We start from the raw sequence: 19,724 nt of genomic DNA on the forward strand, positions 1-19,724 counted from the left end.
TGCAAATACACCAGAGAGAAATGAAGAATTGAGAGTTACAACCTCAGTTTTCATGACCACGATTCTTTGCAGCTCTCTACTAATCCAGTCCATAATACTAAAACACAGGCCAGGAAGTTTCTTATTACATACTGGCTCCACTTCCTGCTTATCAGAGGCATAATCTCACATATTTTCTTGATAGGCTACAATACTCTGGCATGAATATTTCATTGGGATATCGTTTCCAGAATTTCAGTTCTCCAGTATATAAAAATTAGTGTAATTACAACCTCAAATTTATTCATGGATATTTATATCTGCTTCTCCTTTTTCCTTAACTTACACATTCATTGCCATTGGGAAGCGACCTTTTAGTGTTAGTGATATATGTTTGCTACTATATGCAACTATTTTTCATTAAATAAGTGAGAAATCACACTTCAACAGAGTATAGATGATCACAGCCAAAACATATTGCTACAAATTCAGAACGTTTAACTTCTGCAAGCACCTTTTTATAATTTTTTTTGCCACTCATTCCACTTTATTCTTAGCATCCGTGTCTGTAAATATGTTATGATTGCAATATATATATTATATATTGATCTGATTGATGTGTGTGTATGACTAAAACTGTGACACATTACAAGTTTCTGCAAGATTCAACATGTCTTAAATGGAACTGAAAGGCACAACATGCTTGTTTTTGCCCACTACAGCAAATGCCAGATAAAAATATACCTCCGTAGATTTCCTGTTACATTTCACAAGATGCTTCTAACCTATTTTTAAAATTCTTTTATACACATAACTTCATTTCCAGTTTGTGGCAGAAACCAAAATAGGATATGGGGAACTATAGGAAGTGTATTAAATATATTTCCTTAGAATATACATGCTGTATAAGGAAAGGCAATTCTTATATTCTTAAGAGAAAATTAGACAGTAAATAAAATATTCAATATCTTTATGTTGTGATATTTGCACAGTATTTATGAATCATTAAAGGCCATAAATAGGGTCAAAAACTAAACAAATTGAAACTCATGAACAGTTTTTCTGAATAAGAAATGAATGAGGACTGCTACATATGATCACAAAGAGATACATAGATTTTGGTCATTAGAATTTCTGTAACAGATATGGTCCAATTTAATATAATAACTTAATAATTTTAATAATGAAGTCTTAAAGAAAAATAAGTTAAAGAGCTCAGCTTAAAAGAGTAACACATCTATAGTTAGCACACACTTTAACATGACTGTATGTATTCTCATTTAACCTCATTAAATTTGATTTGTCATATTTTTATTCTGTGACTACTGCTGACTCCTGCATGTTAGGTAAATCAAGTCTATCAAAACTAAGCTTTCTAGTTCTTACTGAATCATCCCCCCTCGCAAAAAAAAAATCATTTTAACCATTACAAGCATAAAATTGATTAAAAAAACATGTATCATTCATTACCTTTACGAACTCTCTGGTTTACTGATCTCCTGCTCACACTAGGCTTATGAATAAATTTTGAACATTTAGGAATCTGTCCACTTCCTACTATCAGGATTATGTTCTTTTCATAGTCACACTTTGCAACAATATGGTGACATATCGACCAGTCTTCATGTTAAACACTAGAGGATTGCTGGCTCACAAAGACAGTAGTTAGAGATGGAAAAACTGTGTCCATGTCATTGACCTGAAATTAATTATTTCATCCCCCCAAACTAAAGAATTTATAACTTAGAATTAAAAAAAAAACAAAACACATACACCTAAATGTTTAGGAATCAGTTCTTTCTAAACAAACCCAATATGTTGTCAATTAACAATAAGCATATATCTTCTATTAGTAGTAGGTAGGAGCGAAACCCAAAATATAAAATATCCCATTTAACTCTCACACAGGCAGTGTAATAATGAGAAAAATTGCATATTTAATGCTATTTACTACAATGTCTTGCCATTCCTGAACTGTCAGACACAGAGCTGTCTTCCTGACAATCCAGTATAAAGATATTATTGTTCTATCTTCAGCACATATGCATTGACTTATTTCAGGTAGACGATGTTCAGAAATATAAATTGCTAACAGTTTTCTGAGGGCACAGAGTGGAATAACATAGAATTAATCTACCTAAAAAGTCTCAATAATGTAAACTTCCATATGGTTTGCATTCCACCTACGTAATACATTCAGCAAAATTCTACCACCTTTCTCTACTGAACTAATGCATTAAGAAGCACTGTAGTAATAAAAATGATATCTATTTAAGGTATTTATTACAATCTTAAGCCAGAAACATCTGGACTTCCTAAAAACTGAGTAATACTGCCATGTCAAGAAAAAAAGTTTCAAAGAAAAACGGAAGCACAAGTACTGATATCCTTAGATGCCTCTGATGCTGCAAACCTCACAGTGTGAGGTTTCTGCTGCTCTTTAAACAGCTTACAGAACATAGCTTGATCTCAGTGTAGATAATGCTACTTATAGTTTAATCCATCATTAAGAAACTAAGGTAATAAAAGCATGGGCCATGTTTTGTTGTTGTTGTTTCTATTTCCCTCTTCTAGAAGGAAAATATCTGTACATTTCTATGATCCTAAACTGATGAAGTTCCATTCCAAAATTAGAAAGACATTTTTACCTCAACCTCAGAGGGTTAAAGTAATTTTTTTTTCAGTTTCTAAATTAAACACATACTGGTATAGAGCTGTTATTATAACAACATTCTTTAATACTTTCTGCTGATATTTATTCTCAATATATTTATGAAGAGCAAGCACACGTCCTCTCCCCACTTACTTTCTTAAGAGTGAGGTAAATGTAGCAGTGGCTTAAAACCAGATGGCAAGAATAGTTACCACCCTCATCCATCTGCTCCACCCTTCTGATGGGCACTAAAGCCTTCAGGGCAGGGTTATATGATATGTCTTTGGATGAGCTCATGTACTATTGCAGTCTTCAGCTGGGTGTATTAAAGTAAAAGAATTCCAGTTTTGGTTTACCCTAATATACAAAGCAGTGGTTCATAAAGTGATTCAAAGGAGGTTCAAGTATTCATGCCTTGAGGATAGCAACAGCTTCTGCCATCCAATTTTGGCCTGCCACAGCATGTTTCTCAGAGTCTTAATTCTGAATAAGCAAAGCCCTTTTAGTTATCTCTTGCACAGCTAAGTCTATATTCCATGGTTATTAAACTGCTCTTTCTGAATGTCTAAAAGTAAGCTTAATTCTTCCTGAAAATGGTTGACCAGAATAATAGAACAATTTTTCAGATGAAGCTTTATGAAGGACTTCTCAAATGACATGACTGTGTCTGTTTCTCTCACAGCAGCTCACAACTTGATGCAGCCTCATGTTGCAGAAACAAATCTGCTCATGTCACACTGCTGCTCCTAATAACTCTGCCTAATTTATTAAATTCTTCTTGTTTTCTACTGCTTTCATCTCACGATTTCTTAACTGAATTTACAGCTTGTCTTGTTTTTGTTATTGTTTTGAGGTGGTTAGTTTTGTTTTAATTCCTACAGTTTGAATTGTTTTCTAGTCCTTCATCTAGTACAGTCTAATCCTCACCCAAACTCATTATGTTTATCATATTTGTTTCATAATCAAGTTTCCTTATTACATTTGCAGTCTGTGCATGAAGGTTAAAATATAAAGCAAAAACAGTCTTAAGACTGATGCTTGACTCAAGTAACTTTTTATAATGTTTACCTTTGCAGCAACACCAATTGTCATCTCATTTTAGTGAATTTCTTACATATTTTTAATTCCTCTAGTAATGCCCATCTTCCACAGGTGCACAAATAATTTTGCAGATGGCACAGTATCAACTGCTTGCCGAAGTCCAAGGAGAGAGATTACTAAATTTTCTTTATCTAGAAAATTGGTTATCTTTTCAAAGAAAGTTATCAGATTGCTTTGTATGAACTCCTTTCAGTAAAGCCATTTTCAATTTCTATTTTATCCTATCTTCCCTCTTTCTTTATGTCAGTAACTCAATTTTTTTTCATCTAAACTCTGCTCTACTTTTGATAAAAAATGAGGTCATATTTTTAGACCTTTATCCCTTCTTTTCCATCTTCTCCACTGCTTAAATATAAATACCGCATTTGCTATTCTCCAACTAAACAGCACCTTTTTTTTCCCTAACACATTTATTTAAAAGAAGACATGGGATGCTTTCTTTTATATCACTCAGAATTCTGTGATGACACCTATCTGTTCCTATTTGACTTACATCAGACTCCAGGTTCTGCTTTTATCTTAGACACTTCCAGCTTTTGTCTCCCAGGTACAACATTGCTACCTTTGTTTAAAACTAAGGCAAAGTTTTAATTTCATTTCTCTATTACATGTACGTTATCTTTCATTTCTAAGCATAATAATTGTACTGCCTGTCTCTTGCTCTTATAGCTTAATAAAGTTTTCTTTTAATAATTCCTTTAGTGTTGTCTACCTCAGCTGACATTTGTCAGCCCTTTATCCTCCTAATGACCACACCCTATAAGGTACATTTCTCTGATTATCTGAATTCCCTTCTCCCCCCTTTTCCCATTCATTGTAATTTCCCGATCTTGTAATTTATTCCATTTCAAAAAAATCTTCTCATGCCTGTACACAGAAAAACACCTGTGCATCTGAGTTTCTGAGAAGGTATTTGAGGTATTTAATGTCATAGACATGTATATGAGGAGTATTTCCATATCACCTTCCCCACCTTCCTTCTACCTGTGCATGGCACTACAATTGTCTATTCCTACTACTGAAGGCCAGTGCTGAGGGGAATAAAGTGCATTGATTGAACAGGGAATATACTTTTCCAAGTCCCAGAATTAATCTGCCTAGAGGCAAAATGTCTGTGTTCTCTGCTAATGATCCTTTGTCACTTCAAACACAGTATTACATTTGTTTATAATTTCTCCAGTCATCATACTCTACTCACCAAGACAGAAAGAAAATTAAGAATGGCAAGACTTCAGTGTCTAATGTACAAAAAACTGAGGTGAATGACAAATATTGAGTTTTTTTAATACAATTTTATTTTTTAAAGGCATTAATATGTGTTGCCTTAAAGGGAACTTTTTTAGTCACTGTGTAATGTATAGTCTGCATGAAATGGTATCTGTCAATTAAATCTTTTGCTCACTAAGGTTTCTATTTGTACATATGAGGCCAAAGAGAACTTTTAGTGAAATGTTTGTGAGAGGCAGAATTTAATTCATGGAATTAAATACTTTGTAGATATATCTTAAACAGACCTCTATGATGAGGCAGAAATAGCAAGCTGATACATTTATTGCTTATTTTCCTAAGGAAAGTATTACTTTTCATCTCATCGGCACAACAGTCTTCAGAGGAAAGCTTTACACTTCAGGCCTTTAGGGACCCTGGGACAGAAATCCCTGTTCGATATAGACACTCCTACTATAATACCTGGAGCACAATAGGCTTCAGGAGCTTCTCTTGCCTCAGCTCCCAGCTCCCCTGCCTGCCCTTGCCTGAGAGGGGCATTTAGTCTCTCTGTAGTCAATCTTAAGATTGACTGCAGAGGAAAAAAATGCACTAATGCTGTGTGGAGCAGGGACTCTGCCTTAGCAGCAGGAGATCTGCTGCTCCTTCCTGGATGGATAAAACTCCATCCATCAGGCAGCAAAGAGGATTATGCCAAAGGCACAGTATGGCTCTACAGGTAGAGACTCATAGAGCAGCCAAAACTAAAAGTTATGGAAAGCAGTGAGAGGGAAAGATGTGAGGGGGTTGGATTTAACTGTCTTATACAGGACCCTTAGGCAGGAAATGGCTATGACAGACCTACCAGCCTTTATATCAAATTCCAAAGTACAAATAAGTATCACTCTCACCCTAGAAAACCCACTGATCACAGCAGGACTCCTTCTTGTAGTAAAAAAAAAAAAAAAACAAAAACAAAAACAAAAAAACCTAAGAAAAAATGGCAGAAGACAAGAGAAAGTGCTGCTACCAGTCTATCAGCCATTTTAAAAGAAACGTCAGAATAGGCATAGGTTGAATCCACTGTTTGAACAGATCACAGAAAGCACGGATGGAAAACACAGATTCATAAAACAACATTAAAGACAAGTGTTGTTCAGTGGACAAAACATAAAATTAGGTTCAGTGGACAAAATATAAAATTCCGGAATCATTCTTCAGTGTACCTCCAAGTTCTAGTCAAAAGGATTGTAAAATTTATAATTTCTTGGTTAGTATATACATTCATCTAAGTAATCTCTTATGTTATGGAAGCATAATACTGATAAACCAAGTTTATAAAGAACAGAGCAATTCTTTATACTATATGTGTGCAAAATGCTAAATTGTTGTACTGATACTATAAACCTGTTTGTATTGTCAACTGTTCATTTTCTTAAAAATAAGTTCAAAGTTAGAGGGGTTTTTTTGTATCTATGTCTTCCCTTTCAAAAGAAACATAAATTCCCTGCTTCTAAATCAGTTGTAAAGTCCTTTATCAATGAGGAGTACGGTGTTTCCTAACAAATAAGAGCTTATTTTATAGTATGTCTTATGAACACAGAGTAGTAGACTGGTTTAATTAAAGTCTGTCAAATTATCATAAGGTTTTTACATTCTGCAAATAATTGCTTTTTCTTCTCTATTCACTTTTTGTTAATGGAAATAGAGAAAGTTATTTTCATCTTTAACATATGATGTAGAATGAAGAAAAAATAAGAAAAAATAAGCAGTTAATGAAGTGATCTTTAATTTCTTAGACATCCTTTTAAATTAAACCTAAAATGATGAAAATTAAGCTAGATTTGACAGTAGTTATACATGTGAAATTATGTCATATGTTCAAAATAGACTGTTCTACTAAGAGGACACATCTGAAAGTAGATGAATAATGGAATGCAATGAAAGTTGCATGCAAATTTTTTGTGAGATCAGTTAAATTACCTCACATTAGATTGCACTCTGGTGAGCCAAACATAACATTGTTGTATTGTATTATTTTATTTATTTATTATATTTTACTTATATTATATGACTACTAATCCTTTTGTTCATAAATTCCTCACGGCAAATTAATTTATGTACAGAATTCTAACATGGGAGTACAAAATTAACACTATAACCTTTAGTTATAGTTTAGTTTAGAGCTTTGCGCTGAGTCTTTCTTATTTTTGATCAAAAATAAAAAGCACCTTTTTCCAGTGAAGTAGAAAAATGTTTATTGTAGGACCCAAAATCAGTCTTAAATGTGTCTCTGCTTCTTTCTCATTAAATTACATCTAATATGCAGTGTGTGACACTGTGAAAAGACTCCGACAAGGTAAGTTACAGAAGCACAGTCCAGTGTATTTTTACATAGCTGCCCCTACTCAGCATATTACCAGCTGCAGTATTAGCAGGTTAGAACTGCTACTCCCTGTCTTGGAGGGAGAATGAACAACAAAAAATGTTTTTCCAGATAAGTTTCTGGAGACACATGTACACTATTGAAACTGTTCCTAGCCTGGTGGGCAAGCAGAGTACATGACCAAGTCTTAGAGGTTACAATTCTAGATATTTATTTGTGGGGGTTTCTATTTCAAATAGAAGGATGCCTCAGGAATTAAAAATGGGTGCATACTTCATATATATTTGAATTGGTTTTCTGCATTATTGTAGAACATTTTACAAATGAAAGGCTTCTCTCTCTTTCTTCAAATAGCAAGAGTCCCGAGCTGATTTCATCTTAAAATTTGCATAACCTTTTTCCTGATGCCTTTTCAGAAGTTATTTCTTGTAATTTCAGTCCTCCTTTGGAAATCAGGAGGCCCACAAACAGAAAATTTTGTGGAGAATTTTCTAAAGAATAGCTTAGCCTCTTCAAGAAAATGAGACCTTTGGAGTCTTTTTCTTAAAGCCTTCATGTCACGTACCAGGGGAAAAAAAAAACATTAGTGTTTAGTCTCCAACTTCTGGCTTTCCTAGAAACAAACAAATACATGGTGTAGGTCCATAAACCCCCTCTGCTTTGTAGGATGGAAAATATTTAAGCCCCTTTTGTGTATCATTCAGAAACTTAAGAAATCCAAGGCTCTAGATTTTTTACTTGGGTCTCCTATATTTAAAATAATGCAGATTCATTGATATTGTAAAAGGGACTAAGAAGAAGAAAAATATCTATGACAGGTTTTAGTATAACACAGTAGCTAAGCTCTTTGTTGTAGCAGACTGCCAGATAAGACCAATTCATTGTGGAATGCAAGGGAAACAGCAGCAGGAGGAACCCTGGTGTCTCTTTGTCACTATCTGCACAGACTGTGGGTACTACACTGGGCTAGATTTTACTTTGTGGGTAGTGGGCTCCACTCTCAACAGAACTTTAAACATCAGTAAAGTCTTTCCGTGAATTATTTTTCTTTTGAATTAAATGTGAAGGGAACATATGCTTGCAGCAAGTCTGGTGCCACATCTAAAAGGAGCAGAAGAGAAGCATACACTGAGCATTTCCCATACTGCTACTGGGATGCACAGGAATTTCATCATGAGCAATTATATCTGCTCAAGTAGGGAGAGCTGTGTTCAATAAACTCTTCCCCCTTTCCTCCTTTTAAAGTCAGTCTTTATAAAAAATGTCTTTGTGGATACTTGCTAATATTCAAAAAGATTGAAAGAAGCTGGCCAGGTCACCCTCCTGATTCTTGATGCACAGAAGGAACCTATGAAACTGAAAGTTTAGAAAATCAGATCTTTTATATTCTGAAGAATATAAAACTCCATTTTAGTTTAATTTTACCAAATTTTAGTTAGATTGCCTCTATGTAACTAAGTTTCATGAAAGCCTGTTATGATCCAAAACTGTTTAGACATAACAATTAAACCAGAAGAATTATGCTCCTCAAAGTGCTTTTGCAATTATTAAGTCATTGTTCTCCCTTATGCTTATAAGGAGAGAGGAGGGAAGCTAAAAATAAAAGGAACTAAAATGGTGTTGTATCTTCAATGAGAGCAGATATTTTAGATCTACTTGATTTACTCAATTTGTTTCAGGTTGCAGAGTGAAAAAGAATCTTTGACAAAACCGTCATCTTTAAAATATGGTGATATTTAATTTTTTCCCTTCTACACTATTTAGATTGCCTGGAACTGAAATACTTCTAGCAGCCACTGTGTCCAATTTTTCAGAGCTGTCACTTCCTAGCAAATCTGCTTAAGCAAAATACTTATGTTGTTAGAAAACAGAGCAAACATATGTTATAAAATACATTCTATATTTCTTTGCAGGACAACTGGTATTCTAACACACAAACCAGAAAGAATATGTAAAAATCTGGAAGTTGAGTCCCTATAAACTCTTTTAAATCCATAAATCTGGTACTCCCATGATTAGTTTCCAAAGATGTCTAGAATTAGCTCACTTTTTCTGACTTAGCTGATTTTTTTTTTTGCACAATAATTATAATCAACACTATACAATCAAAAATAATCAAAATTCTATTTCCAAAGAAAGCACTCCAGGTCATTAAAATTAAAAAGCACATGTCACCTGAAAGGCAGCAAAACATAAGTTGATCAGATTTAACCCTCTCTAGTCCACATGCTCTTTTGGTCAACATTTGATGCCCTGCTGGGTAACACAAAACTGCGACAACTTTATACTTATGGGCCTTTAGCTTACAATATAAACAGACACTACATGAAATGCAAACAAACCCTGTATGCCAAAATAAACCTAGGACATAGATTACATTTTGCAGAAAGAAAAAATGCAACAAAAAAACCAAAACAACCACAGTATAAAACAAAATGTTCCTTTCAAGACTGAATTCTAAATTCTGGATGAATTTTTCTGTGAAAGAAATTTTACGGATGACAAACTGCAGAATGGTTTTGGCTGTTACCGGACAATAAATACTATAGTTTATTTTCTGATTGTTTTTTTTAAGATTTTCTGATTATACAAAAATCTTATTTATCTTTGAAGTTTACACATGAGGAACTATGTAAGACTAAAGTTACTTGCACTGCTTTAGAAAGCCTGTCATGTTACAGGAAAATCAGTGCTTCTTACTGTGTACCATTCAAATCCCAAGACTCTGATGGCCCGTTAACACCAAATATGTCACCCTCTAACACCATAGAATCAATACACGGGAATGTCATGGTACCCTGATGAGCCACAAAGCCTCTGTATACATGTAATAGACACGAATTTTATATTACTTCAGAGAAGAAGTGTGTCAAGTAAAAATCAATTTCAAGTTTCTTACTAAGAACAAAATAGTTCTAAGTAAATAAATGGGTTTTTTTAAAATTTCACTCAATCAAACATAGGAAGTAAACAAAGAATTCAAAGTCATTTAGACATTCACTGAACAAGGACACTTGCTTGTTCACACTGCTATAAATTCTACCCCTCATTTTCAAGCTTTTTTTGACAGCTCTTTCCCACCCAGATCATCACCCACACAGATCTCGCTGAGATCTTCTTTCAAGATAGGTTAAGAAAAAACAAAAATATATTCTAATACAAAAATTCTAGAGTAACCAAACAATAATCTCTCAAATCCTAGATACAAAAAGCTATTCTAAAGATTACTTTATCCATTTGCTCACATGATCATCTAAGTACTGAGACTACTAAAAAGGAGACTAGACAACTTCTTACATTTAAAAAAGGCTTCTGAACCACACTTCAAGGAGCCGGAAAGAAAGTTACTGACATTCTGACAGCAGTGGAAAATTGCAGATGAGACAAAACCGTCAGTATTTTCTCACAATTAAGTCTTTAAAATATTTTTAGAATCTAAGACAAGAAGCAGAGTTGATCATTTGTGTTCTGTCCCTGGATAAGCAACACATACTGGCCAATTCGAGATTCCTTGGATGTTTAACAGAAAAAAAAAATTTTAAAAAAACCTCTCCCTGAGCTGCTGGGCAGCTGACAGAATAAAGATAACTGTCTTTCTTCAACCTTTGGATTTCAAAACTATGTCTATTTCACACACACACACACACACACACACCTCCAACCCTTTATTTCCCAGACTCCTGAATATCTCCAAGACCTTGTCAAAAAAAACCCTAACACCAGAACAAGTACAGGCCTCAGTACTCATGTTTCCATTGAGGTATATGAAATACTTAAAATAAATCCTTCCAAATCCATATTAAAATTACTTATTGTCTCAGTTAAACAGCAAATGGCCAGCATAGATTAGCATACATAAATAAGTGATAAGCCCAAATTCAAACCGGACTTTTATGAACTTCAGTTTTGTATTAATTCACTACAATATGCTTCAGTGTACAACAAACTACTGCTGTAAAAATATAGTTCTTCAATATGTTTTATAAATATTATTCTTCAACTGATATATACATGCAAGATAATGAAATTATTAGTATTGAAGTTGTAATAACCACCTGAAGGTAAAAAAGTACATGGAAAACATTTAATGTTGTTTCTAAGGTAGCTTAGGCAGTGTTGCTCAGAGATAACAGGTAACTCTTTTCTTCAAAAAACTGTAAACTAAAACATAGAATCTCATGATATTTTTCTTCATATTGACATTACATAATGTGATAGAATGATTTTGTGGAATTCTGTCAACACAACTGCTGGTCGTCCTAAGTAACATAAACTAAATTGAGGAGATTATCATAGGACTTCCCATTAATATATAAGTGGCTGTCGGTAAAAAAATCTTGTCTCGAAAGAGGCAATGCTGCCAGTTTGGTGTGTGAAATCCCTGCATTCCATCTCAGAAGCTGTTTTCATATGTGTTGTTCTCCTTTTCTCTCAATCAATGACATCCAGAACAAGATTAAAAAGAAAATAAACAAAAAACACCTCAAGATAAAATAAAAATAATAATAATAAAAAAAAAACAAACCACAAAAAAACCCAAAATAACAAAAGAGCTGAATTTTGTTTCTATATGCTGTAATATAATCTGAGAATTTCAAATCATGTTGCAAATTGTCCTTCCAAAGAATAGGTTTTAGCGGTAACTGTAGTCATGCAAATTGTGTACTGTGAAGAAAGAAAAAGAAAAAGGAAAAGGAAAAGGAAAAAAAGAAAAAGAAAAAGAAAGAAAAAGAAAAAGAAAAAGAAAGAAAAAGAAAAAGAAAAAGAAAAAGAAAAAGAAAAAGAAAAAGAAAAAGAAAAAGAAAAAGAAAAAGAAAAAGAAAAAGAAAAAGAAAAAGAAAAAGAACGAAAAAGAAAAAGAAAAAGAAAAAGAAAAAGAAAAAGAAAAAGAAAAAGAAAAAGAAAAAGAAAAAGAAAAAGAAAAAGAAAAAGAAAAAGAAAAAGAAAAAGAAAAAGAAAAAGAAAAAGAAAAAAAAGAAAAAGAAAAAGAAAAAGAAAAAGAAAAAGAAAAAGAAAAAGAAAAAGAAAAAGAAAAAGAAAAAGAAAAAGAAAAAGAAAAAGAAAAAGAAAAAGAAAAAGAAAAAGAAAAAGAAAAAGAAAAAGAAAGAAAAAGAAAAAGAAAAAGAAAAAGAAAAAGAAAAAGAAAAAGAAAAAGAAAAAGAAAAAGAAAAAGAAAAAGAAAAAGAAAAAGAAAAAGAAAAAAAGAAAAAGGAAAAGGAAAAGGAAAAGGAAAAGGAAAAGGAAAAGGAAAAGGAAAAGGAAAAGGAAAAGGAAAAGGAAAAGGAAAAGGAAAAGGAAAAGGAAAAGGAAAAGGAAAAGGAAAAGAAAAAAAGAAAAAGAAAAAGAAAAAGAAAAAGGAAAAGGAAAAGGAAAAGGAAAAGGAAAAGGAAAAGAAAAAGAAAAAGAAAAAAAAAAGAAAAAGAAAAAGAAAAAGAAAAAAGAAAAAGAAAAAGAAAAAGAAAAAGAAAAAGAAAAAGAAAAAGAAAAAGAAAAAGAAAAAGAAAAAGAAAAAGAAAAAGAAAAAGAAAAAGAAAAAGAAAAAGAAAAAGAAAAAGAAAAAGAAAAAAGAAAAAGCCTTGGGAATATAAATATCTATGTTCTGCCACTTGTGAAGCATTCCCCACACAAGATTGTCATTATCGCTGCTTCTTCTGGATGCTTTAATATTTTCTATGACATCTCTCACCAGCTCAGGAGTATCTCTTAGCAGATGTTGCAGTGCTCAGCTGTAAGTCTCAGGAGAGCTAGAGTACTTTTGGCAATTAGAAATAAGCAAGTTGCTTAATTAACACACCCTTTTCATTAATGGTTTAACCCAAAACTGACAGAGCCTTTGTTGCAAACCAGGAACAAAGAAAGAAGTACTAATTAAACTCCCTGAAGTTTCCAAGCAGAGAGTTTATTTCAGTAACCAAGGGATTCTCTGAATTACTCAGAAGACCTCCAGAGCCTTCCAAGAGCAAAGAGCACTTGAAATTTCTTATAACTCTCCCACTCACTCTGGGAAAAAACAAACAAACAAACAAAACAAAACAAAAACAAATCTAAATATTTTGGACAGTTCCGATGTTTTAGATTTTAATGTCTTTGAATCAGGCTAAAATAGAATAGGTTACTTCATAGTAACACAAATGTAAACTCAAACCCAGAAAACTGTTTCTAACACTAACTTGAATTCTTCAGATCAGGATGGGCTGATGTGATATAACTAAATGTTGGCAGTCAAATTTAAAGTGATATGCAAGCCACGTTAGACATGAGCTACGTTAGACATTACATGGGAGCTAAACTGATGTGGAAGGGAAGAAAGGTGATTCCCTGCACTGGGCACTAAGCACCTACCAGAGGGATAAATAGAAAGGTTTGTTCTACAGCCACAAACTTGTTACTTTCCACCTTCTTTCAGACTTTCTGTGTACATTTTTTATGTGTGCGTGGCAAATACATTTGCTAAAAATCAGTTAGCCAATCAAAGAAGTAACATGCAAAGGTTTCAAACTGGATGTGAGTTTGAACTGAGGGCTTCAGGTGCAAGACAAAATGCAGCTTTCCTGGAGACAAACAGCAGTGATCTTTGCTTCAGCTGTCCACCTTATTGCCTCCTCACACATATCTCTCATCCCACAGCAGGGAAATCAAGACTGTTTATGAGGCAGCTGCTAATAGCTGCAGTTTACAGCCTGGTATAGTGAGGCCAAAGAGCACTGATTTTTTAATATTTGGCGTACAACTTGCACTGACCCAATAACTGCTGCATGAGCAATTATGCTGCTCAGCAGCAACAAAGTGATAGGCAGATAGGGTAGTAAGTGTCAAAAGTTAGACATTCACACCCCTAAATCAGACCTCTGAGGTGGAGTGGGTATAAAGTGATTGTAAATGTAATGTGCTTGGAGGAAGCAGAAGCAGTATTACACTATTTTATTCTCACTTATACCCACATGTACTTAGACACTTCTAAATTTGCTAGAGTCCAACAGAAGGATAATACAAGAAGACGTGACCAGACTTTGGAAACCTGTTAGAGCTAGGACTCCAAATACCAGCCATCCAGACTTCCTTACTATCTTACCAGTGTACTATTTCCTTACTATTTTCTATATATTTATACATTTATTTCATTTGTAACCATAAAATTAAGAAAACTCATTTTTTTTTCTATTTTATGAGACCAAACCTTGTACTTGCTTGTTCAGAACATGTATTGTTTTAGATGCTAAATTCAAGATTTTGTCATAATGTTAAGGAATTATTTTTTAGATTCAGACAGATCTAATGTTTTATAGGTCCATGCCTCATTATGCCACAACCAGCAACAGACCAAATCCTGTGGACTAGTGTTACAGACAGACAAATGAGAAATAAATAAGTTTGCAGCACAAAAACTGATCTACTATTTTTATGTAATAATGGACCAAAGTCTAGTTTATAAAATAGATTTTAAAATATTCATTATTTTGTAAAGCTTTTTTATAAATACTTTATGAAATGTATGTGGGAGTATTTATTTATCTATTCTTTTATAGTGATAGTAATTTTGGAAAATTGTTGATAGTATGAGCAATACTATTATTTCAATTCAGTGTTTCTAGAGACAAAAAATCTGCCATCTACAACACCAATGAAACACGATATTAAAACCACATCACAGTATGCCTAGAGATCCAAAAGTATACCAAACTTCACTGACCCAAAGATTTCACAGTTTCTTGTTTCATGATTCAGTGGAAAGGATATGAATGAACAAGTGAGAGAAGAACAAATACAAGTGAATCAGGACAAGCTCTGGAACTCTAACAGGCAGCTGGGCTCCAGCCAGGAGTCTGCACTTGCTTCTTTTTCCTCCCTAAGGAACAGCTCCAGCATACTGAACTGCTTCTTCAACTAATAAAAAGAAGCAATTTTTACATCCTCAGCCTGAAAATTTAAACTAGTCTCAGTTCCATACAGCAAACACTTTAAAATCTAATCCCTGTATCAGGTTGTGCTCCAAAAACCTTTATTTAAAAAATTATTGTAAAATAAAATATATTATATAGAAAAAATTCACTGTGAGGTTTCCTTCAATAAAATCATATGTAGATGAGATACACAGCAGATGACTGGTACAGCCCTCTGGAGTAAACATTTCTTCTTCCAACTCTGAATATTTTTTCTTTTCCAATTCTCTCATCCTGCCAGTTAACATGGATCTGATCTAGCCTGCAGGAGTTAGCTTTAGAGGCACTAATCACCCACTGCTCTTGATTGTAGTGAGAATTGTCTTTTTTCATCTGCCTGAAAAGCAAGCCTTTAATGGTCTAGCATAATACAACTTTATTTTATAAACTATTTTTCTGATTAGTAATTTTCTAATTTTAATTTTAATTCTATTACCTTAATTATCTCACTTTTACTCTGAATTTTACTTTATGCTCAAATGAAAAAAACGGAAATCAGTAAATTATATCAATATGGCAAATAATTTTTTTTCAAAACAGCTTTTCTTCTGGTCTTTGAATGTTCTGTAGTTGTTGGCCATTTTATTTTAACTGTTTCAATTGATCTAGAAATATTACACTGTAATAGAAGTAGTAAAGGCTTATACAATCAAATGGAGTAGCAATAAAATTAATCAATCTAAGGATGCATATAAACGTGAGAAACAAGGTGGGAAAAGTAAGTAACTGAAAATTATCATTATGAAAAATATGAGGAAATCTTTGAGTATTTTCTTCTTATGAAACAAAGTGGGTATTTTTCATTCCTTTGAACAAATCTTAGGCATTTATTTCAGAAGATCACGAAAGATAAAACAGAGAAGCATAGTTGCATTTACCCAAAGGAATAACAAAAAAGTACAGAAACACATTTATGCAGTATTTTTGAAAGCTGCTTTTCAAATCACATTTTATTCATGGAACTTGAAAATTAAGTATATTAAATGAGAAAATTTTCTACTGTTGAACTTAAAAGTCAAAGCCATGTTTTTCCAGAGGTTTATTTGTCTTTCCTTTTTTTAAAAAATTATTTCTATATTTGAAAACTTCTTTTCAAACACATGCCCACACAAATTAAGACCTCATCTTGGCAAAGGGTTCAGCTGAAGAATACGAGCAGGAGCATATGAGCTACATACTGATATTCTGATCAGATATGTAAATACCTACAAGACTGGGGTCTCAACATATCTTGTATTATATCTTGGAACAGGTATTACTTTCCCTTTGTTTCTATGAACAGCTTTGTTAAAGTCTCCTCAGTCACATTCTTCTCCTTCTGCCATTTCTTGCTCAAAAGAGTTGTAAAGTTGTAAGGTCATTAAGATCTCTTCCTGAAACCACCCAAAAATTTCTGAAGGGCATGAGAGCAAAAATAATAAATAAAATATATTTTCTCCTCCAAAAACTGCAACAGAGTGATGAAGGTCATGGGCATAACCTATGAAAAAATAAATCCATTCTTTGTAGCTTTCATTACAAGAAGTCAAACTTAAAAGGAAGCCTTGCATTAACCAGGGCAATAGCAGTGATGTGCCAGCACCATGCCAAGAAGAAACTAGATTTGCTACAGCTGGCTTACTTCACTCCTACGTTCCTAACTTTAGGAAGAGAAACAATGCACACAGATTTAATTAGCAAGTCCAGACCACTGGATTAATGGCTGCACTATCAGCTATTATCTACAGAGTTAGTATTTCAACATCAGAAGAACTCAAATTAACTCATACAAACAAACAAAAAATAAAAATAAAAACAAACAAACAAAAATCCAACCCAAACCAAAATAAAACAAAAAAAAGACTCTGGAGCAGTAGGAAAGCATATGACTTTTTATGGATAAAAAATAGACTGTATAGCTGTAGCAACTATTTTGATCTGTAGGATCAGGCCAGTGTCTCTATGATTGCCATGCATGGCACAAGCTCCATAGTTCTCTCTGTGATTTACAGTTGGGCTTATGCTGCAGGGCCGGGTGAGATGGGATTGTGTAGGGTAATGGAACCAGCTGAGTTCCAGTGTTAACCAACTGGTTAGCAGTGTATGGTTGTATGGAACTACAAAAATCAGAGAACTTATAATTTTATGTTTGGGGGGGTTTTGCAGTTCATTCTGAATTCCACACTGCCATTTCTATACAGACCTATTTGCTACGTTGATATATCCCTGTTTAGGCTATGAATATATGCTGAATTCCATACTGCTATTACTACCCAAACCAACTTGCTATGTTGATACATCCCTATTTAGAGTATGACTAAAATATAATCAATGCATTCAGTGTCTGATAATTGTCTCTGTGTCTGGTATTTAGTGTGGTTTTAATCCACACTCTTTTAACTTTAATACACACATTTTTCAAAGAACATCCAAATTTTCACTTGACTAGAAGTGAAAATACAGAAAACAAAACTGATATATTTTTCTCGGAGGTGTTTTGGTTTTCTAGGAGTTATACTAGCTTTATTTGTTTTGGTTAATGGTCATTAAGTGTAACTAGGTTATTTCACTCAAATACTATAGAGACAGAATTGAAAGAATCTTAAGTGACTGAAAGAGGATATAGGCTAGAGGTTAAATCCTATTTGCCCAGATCAAATGACCACAGTATTAGTGTGCTCCATGATACTGATGTTCAGTTAGTAGAAAAAAAATGTCATTTGGTAGCTATCCACAGTTTGCTGGCAGGAAAAGGGGAAACTGCAAATGAGATGTCATAGGAATATTCATTGGGTTTGGCACAATATTTCATTAATCTTGAATAATGGTATACACTTGTGGAAACTCTGGATCACCCAACACAGGGAAGAGCCACAAACACTGGAAAGGAAACAAGATTTGAATTCAAATGACCTTGAGAAATCCACAAACTAAACTCTGTAGTAGAACTGTAGCACTGAAAAAAAAAAAAAAAACAACAAAACAAAATCCACAAAAACGTCATACTTTTTATGCTGCCTCACAGGCAGGAGTGGTTACAATAGGAAAAAAATATAGCAGAATGACAATGAAAATTAAGCCAAGATGTGTAGGAAAGGAGTTGAACACTGGGAATGCAGGAAAAGGAATGTTATTACATAGGACACTGAGAAAACCATTTTCTACTCAGAATTTACAAGGCTTCAGTTATAATAAGCACCGCTTGGCACCAGAATCTGCTTGACTCTATCAGCATCTGGTGCCAGATATACTGACAAATCAGAAAGAATTCAGAGGACAGCAACACAAGTCCCTGAAATATAAACTATCTTTCTTGATACTACCTTATCAAAACAGAACAAAGGACTAATAAGATTCCACAAATTGTTATGAAAAGACAACGAAGACTTTTTTTCTGTGTACACTAGGGAGAGGTAAAAATGAAACTACCTTGCTTCTACACATTTCAACATGCTGATTTAGGCATTTATAGTCTTCAAATCCCATTCACTGACTTCCCTTTTTGTCTCCTGCCTGCTGAATGATTCCTATTTCTCACATTCATTTCTCGCAGTCAAATGTTTCTATTAAACAATTTTGTTTGGTTTTAAGTACTTCAAGCATATAAAAAAAAGCAGAAGTGACCTCCAGATGTGGAGAAGGCTTGAGCAGTCTAGGAACAGAGGTGAAGTACTCTTAAACAGCAAAAAGAATCACAGGAGCAGCAGTAGCAAAGCTTTTAGGAAAAAAATACACAATAGTTATAAATTCTAGTACGCTCTACCTAGATAGCCAGTGAATGTTCCTTTTTAGAAGTTTTTAAGAATTTAGATGCAAGATGTCTAACACTATCCCTCTAACACTCCTGCAAGTTTTGTACCCTTGGACAAAAATATCTGACAAATAATATACTGGGTAGATCAAATTGTGTCTCTCCAGCTCATTCTGAGTTCTAAGTTTGTGGTCAAGGCAATGTAGAAAAACTATTAAAAGCAACATTCATTACCTTATATTAAATTAGTGAAAAAGTAGAGCTAAAACACTTAATGAAGAAACATTTGTGAGGGAAATCAAATGTAAAAAGCCACCATTCAGCATGTGCTTAATATTATGTGTCCATTAGCCTTTTCCCCTTGTTCTTCTTAGATAGTGTAAACATAAACAGAATGGATTTTTATGGCTTCTCATTTGTGAGTTCCTTTAAGTTATTGGTTTAATAGACAAACCTCTCATAGGTAATAATTATAGCCTGAGGGAAAGCAGTCCAACTATGTATTTTTTGTTTACTACCATTTCAGTATAGATTTCCATTTACTCTATCAGTCCTGTGATTTCCTGCCATGACCAATATAATCTTCAGCCAGCTATTTTGTTTGGAAATCTATTCCACAAATTTATCCATTGTTCATAACATGCCATTTAGGACCATATAAAAAAAAAAAAAGAAATTATTTTCACATCCCTCCTCCAAGAAGCATAACTGGATTATTGCTTTTACAAT

At 33.5% G+C, this 19,724-nt stretch overlaps 1 protein-coding gene across 5 annotated transcripts in view; it reads right to left on the reverse strand.

Annotated features, from left to right (window-relative positions):
* PCDH7 (protocadherin 7) overlaps positions 1-19,724 on the reverse strand; it is a 270,195-nt gene that overhangs the window by 219,934 nt on the left and 30,537 nt on the right. The window lies entirely within an intron of this gene.

The sequence above is a fragment of the Pseudopipra pipra genome, chromosome 4 (genome assembly GCF_036250125.1).
Source record: "Pseudopipra pipra isolate bDixPip1 chromosome 4, bDixPip1.hap1, whole genome shotgun sequence".
Lineage (NCBI taxonomy): Eukaryota > Metazoa > Chordata > Aves > Passeriformes > Pipridae > Pseudopipra > Pseudopipra pipra.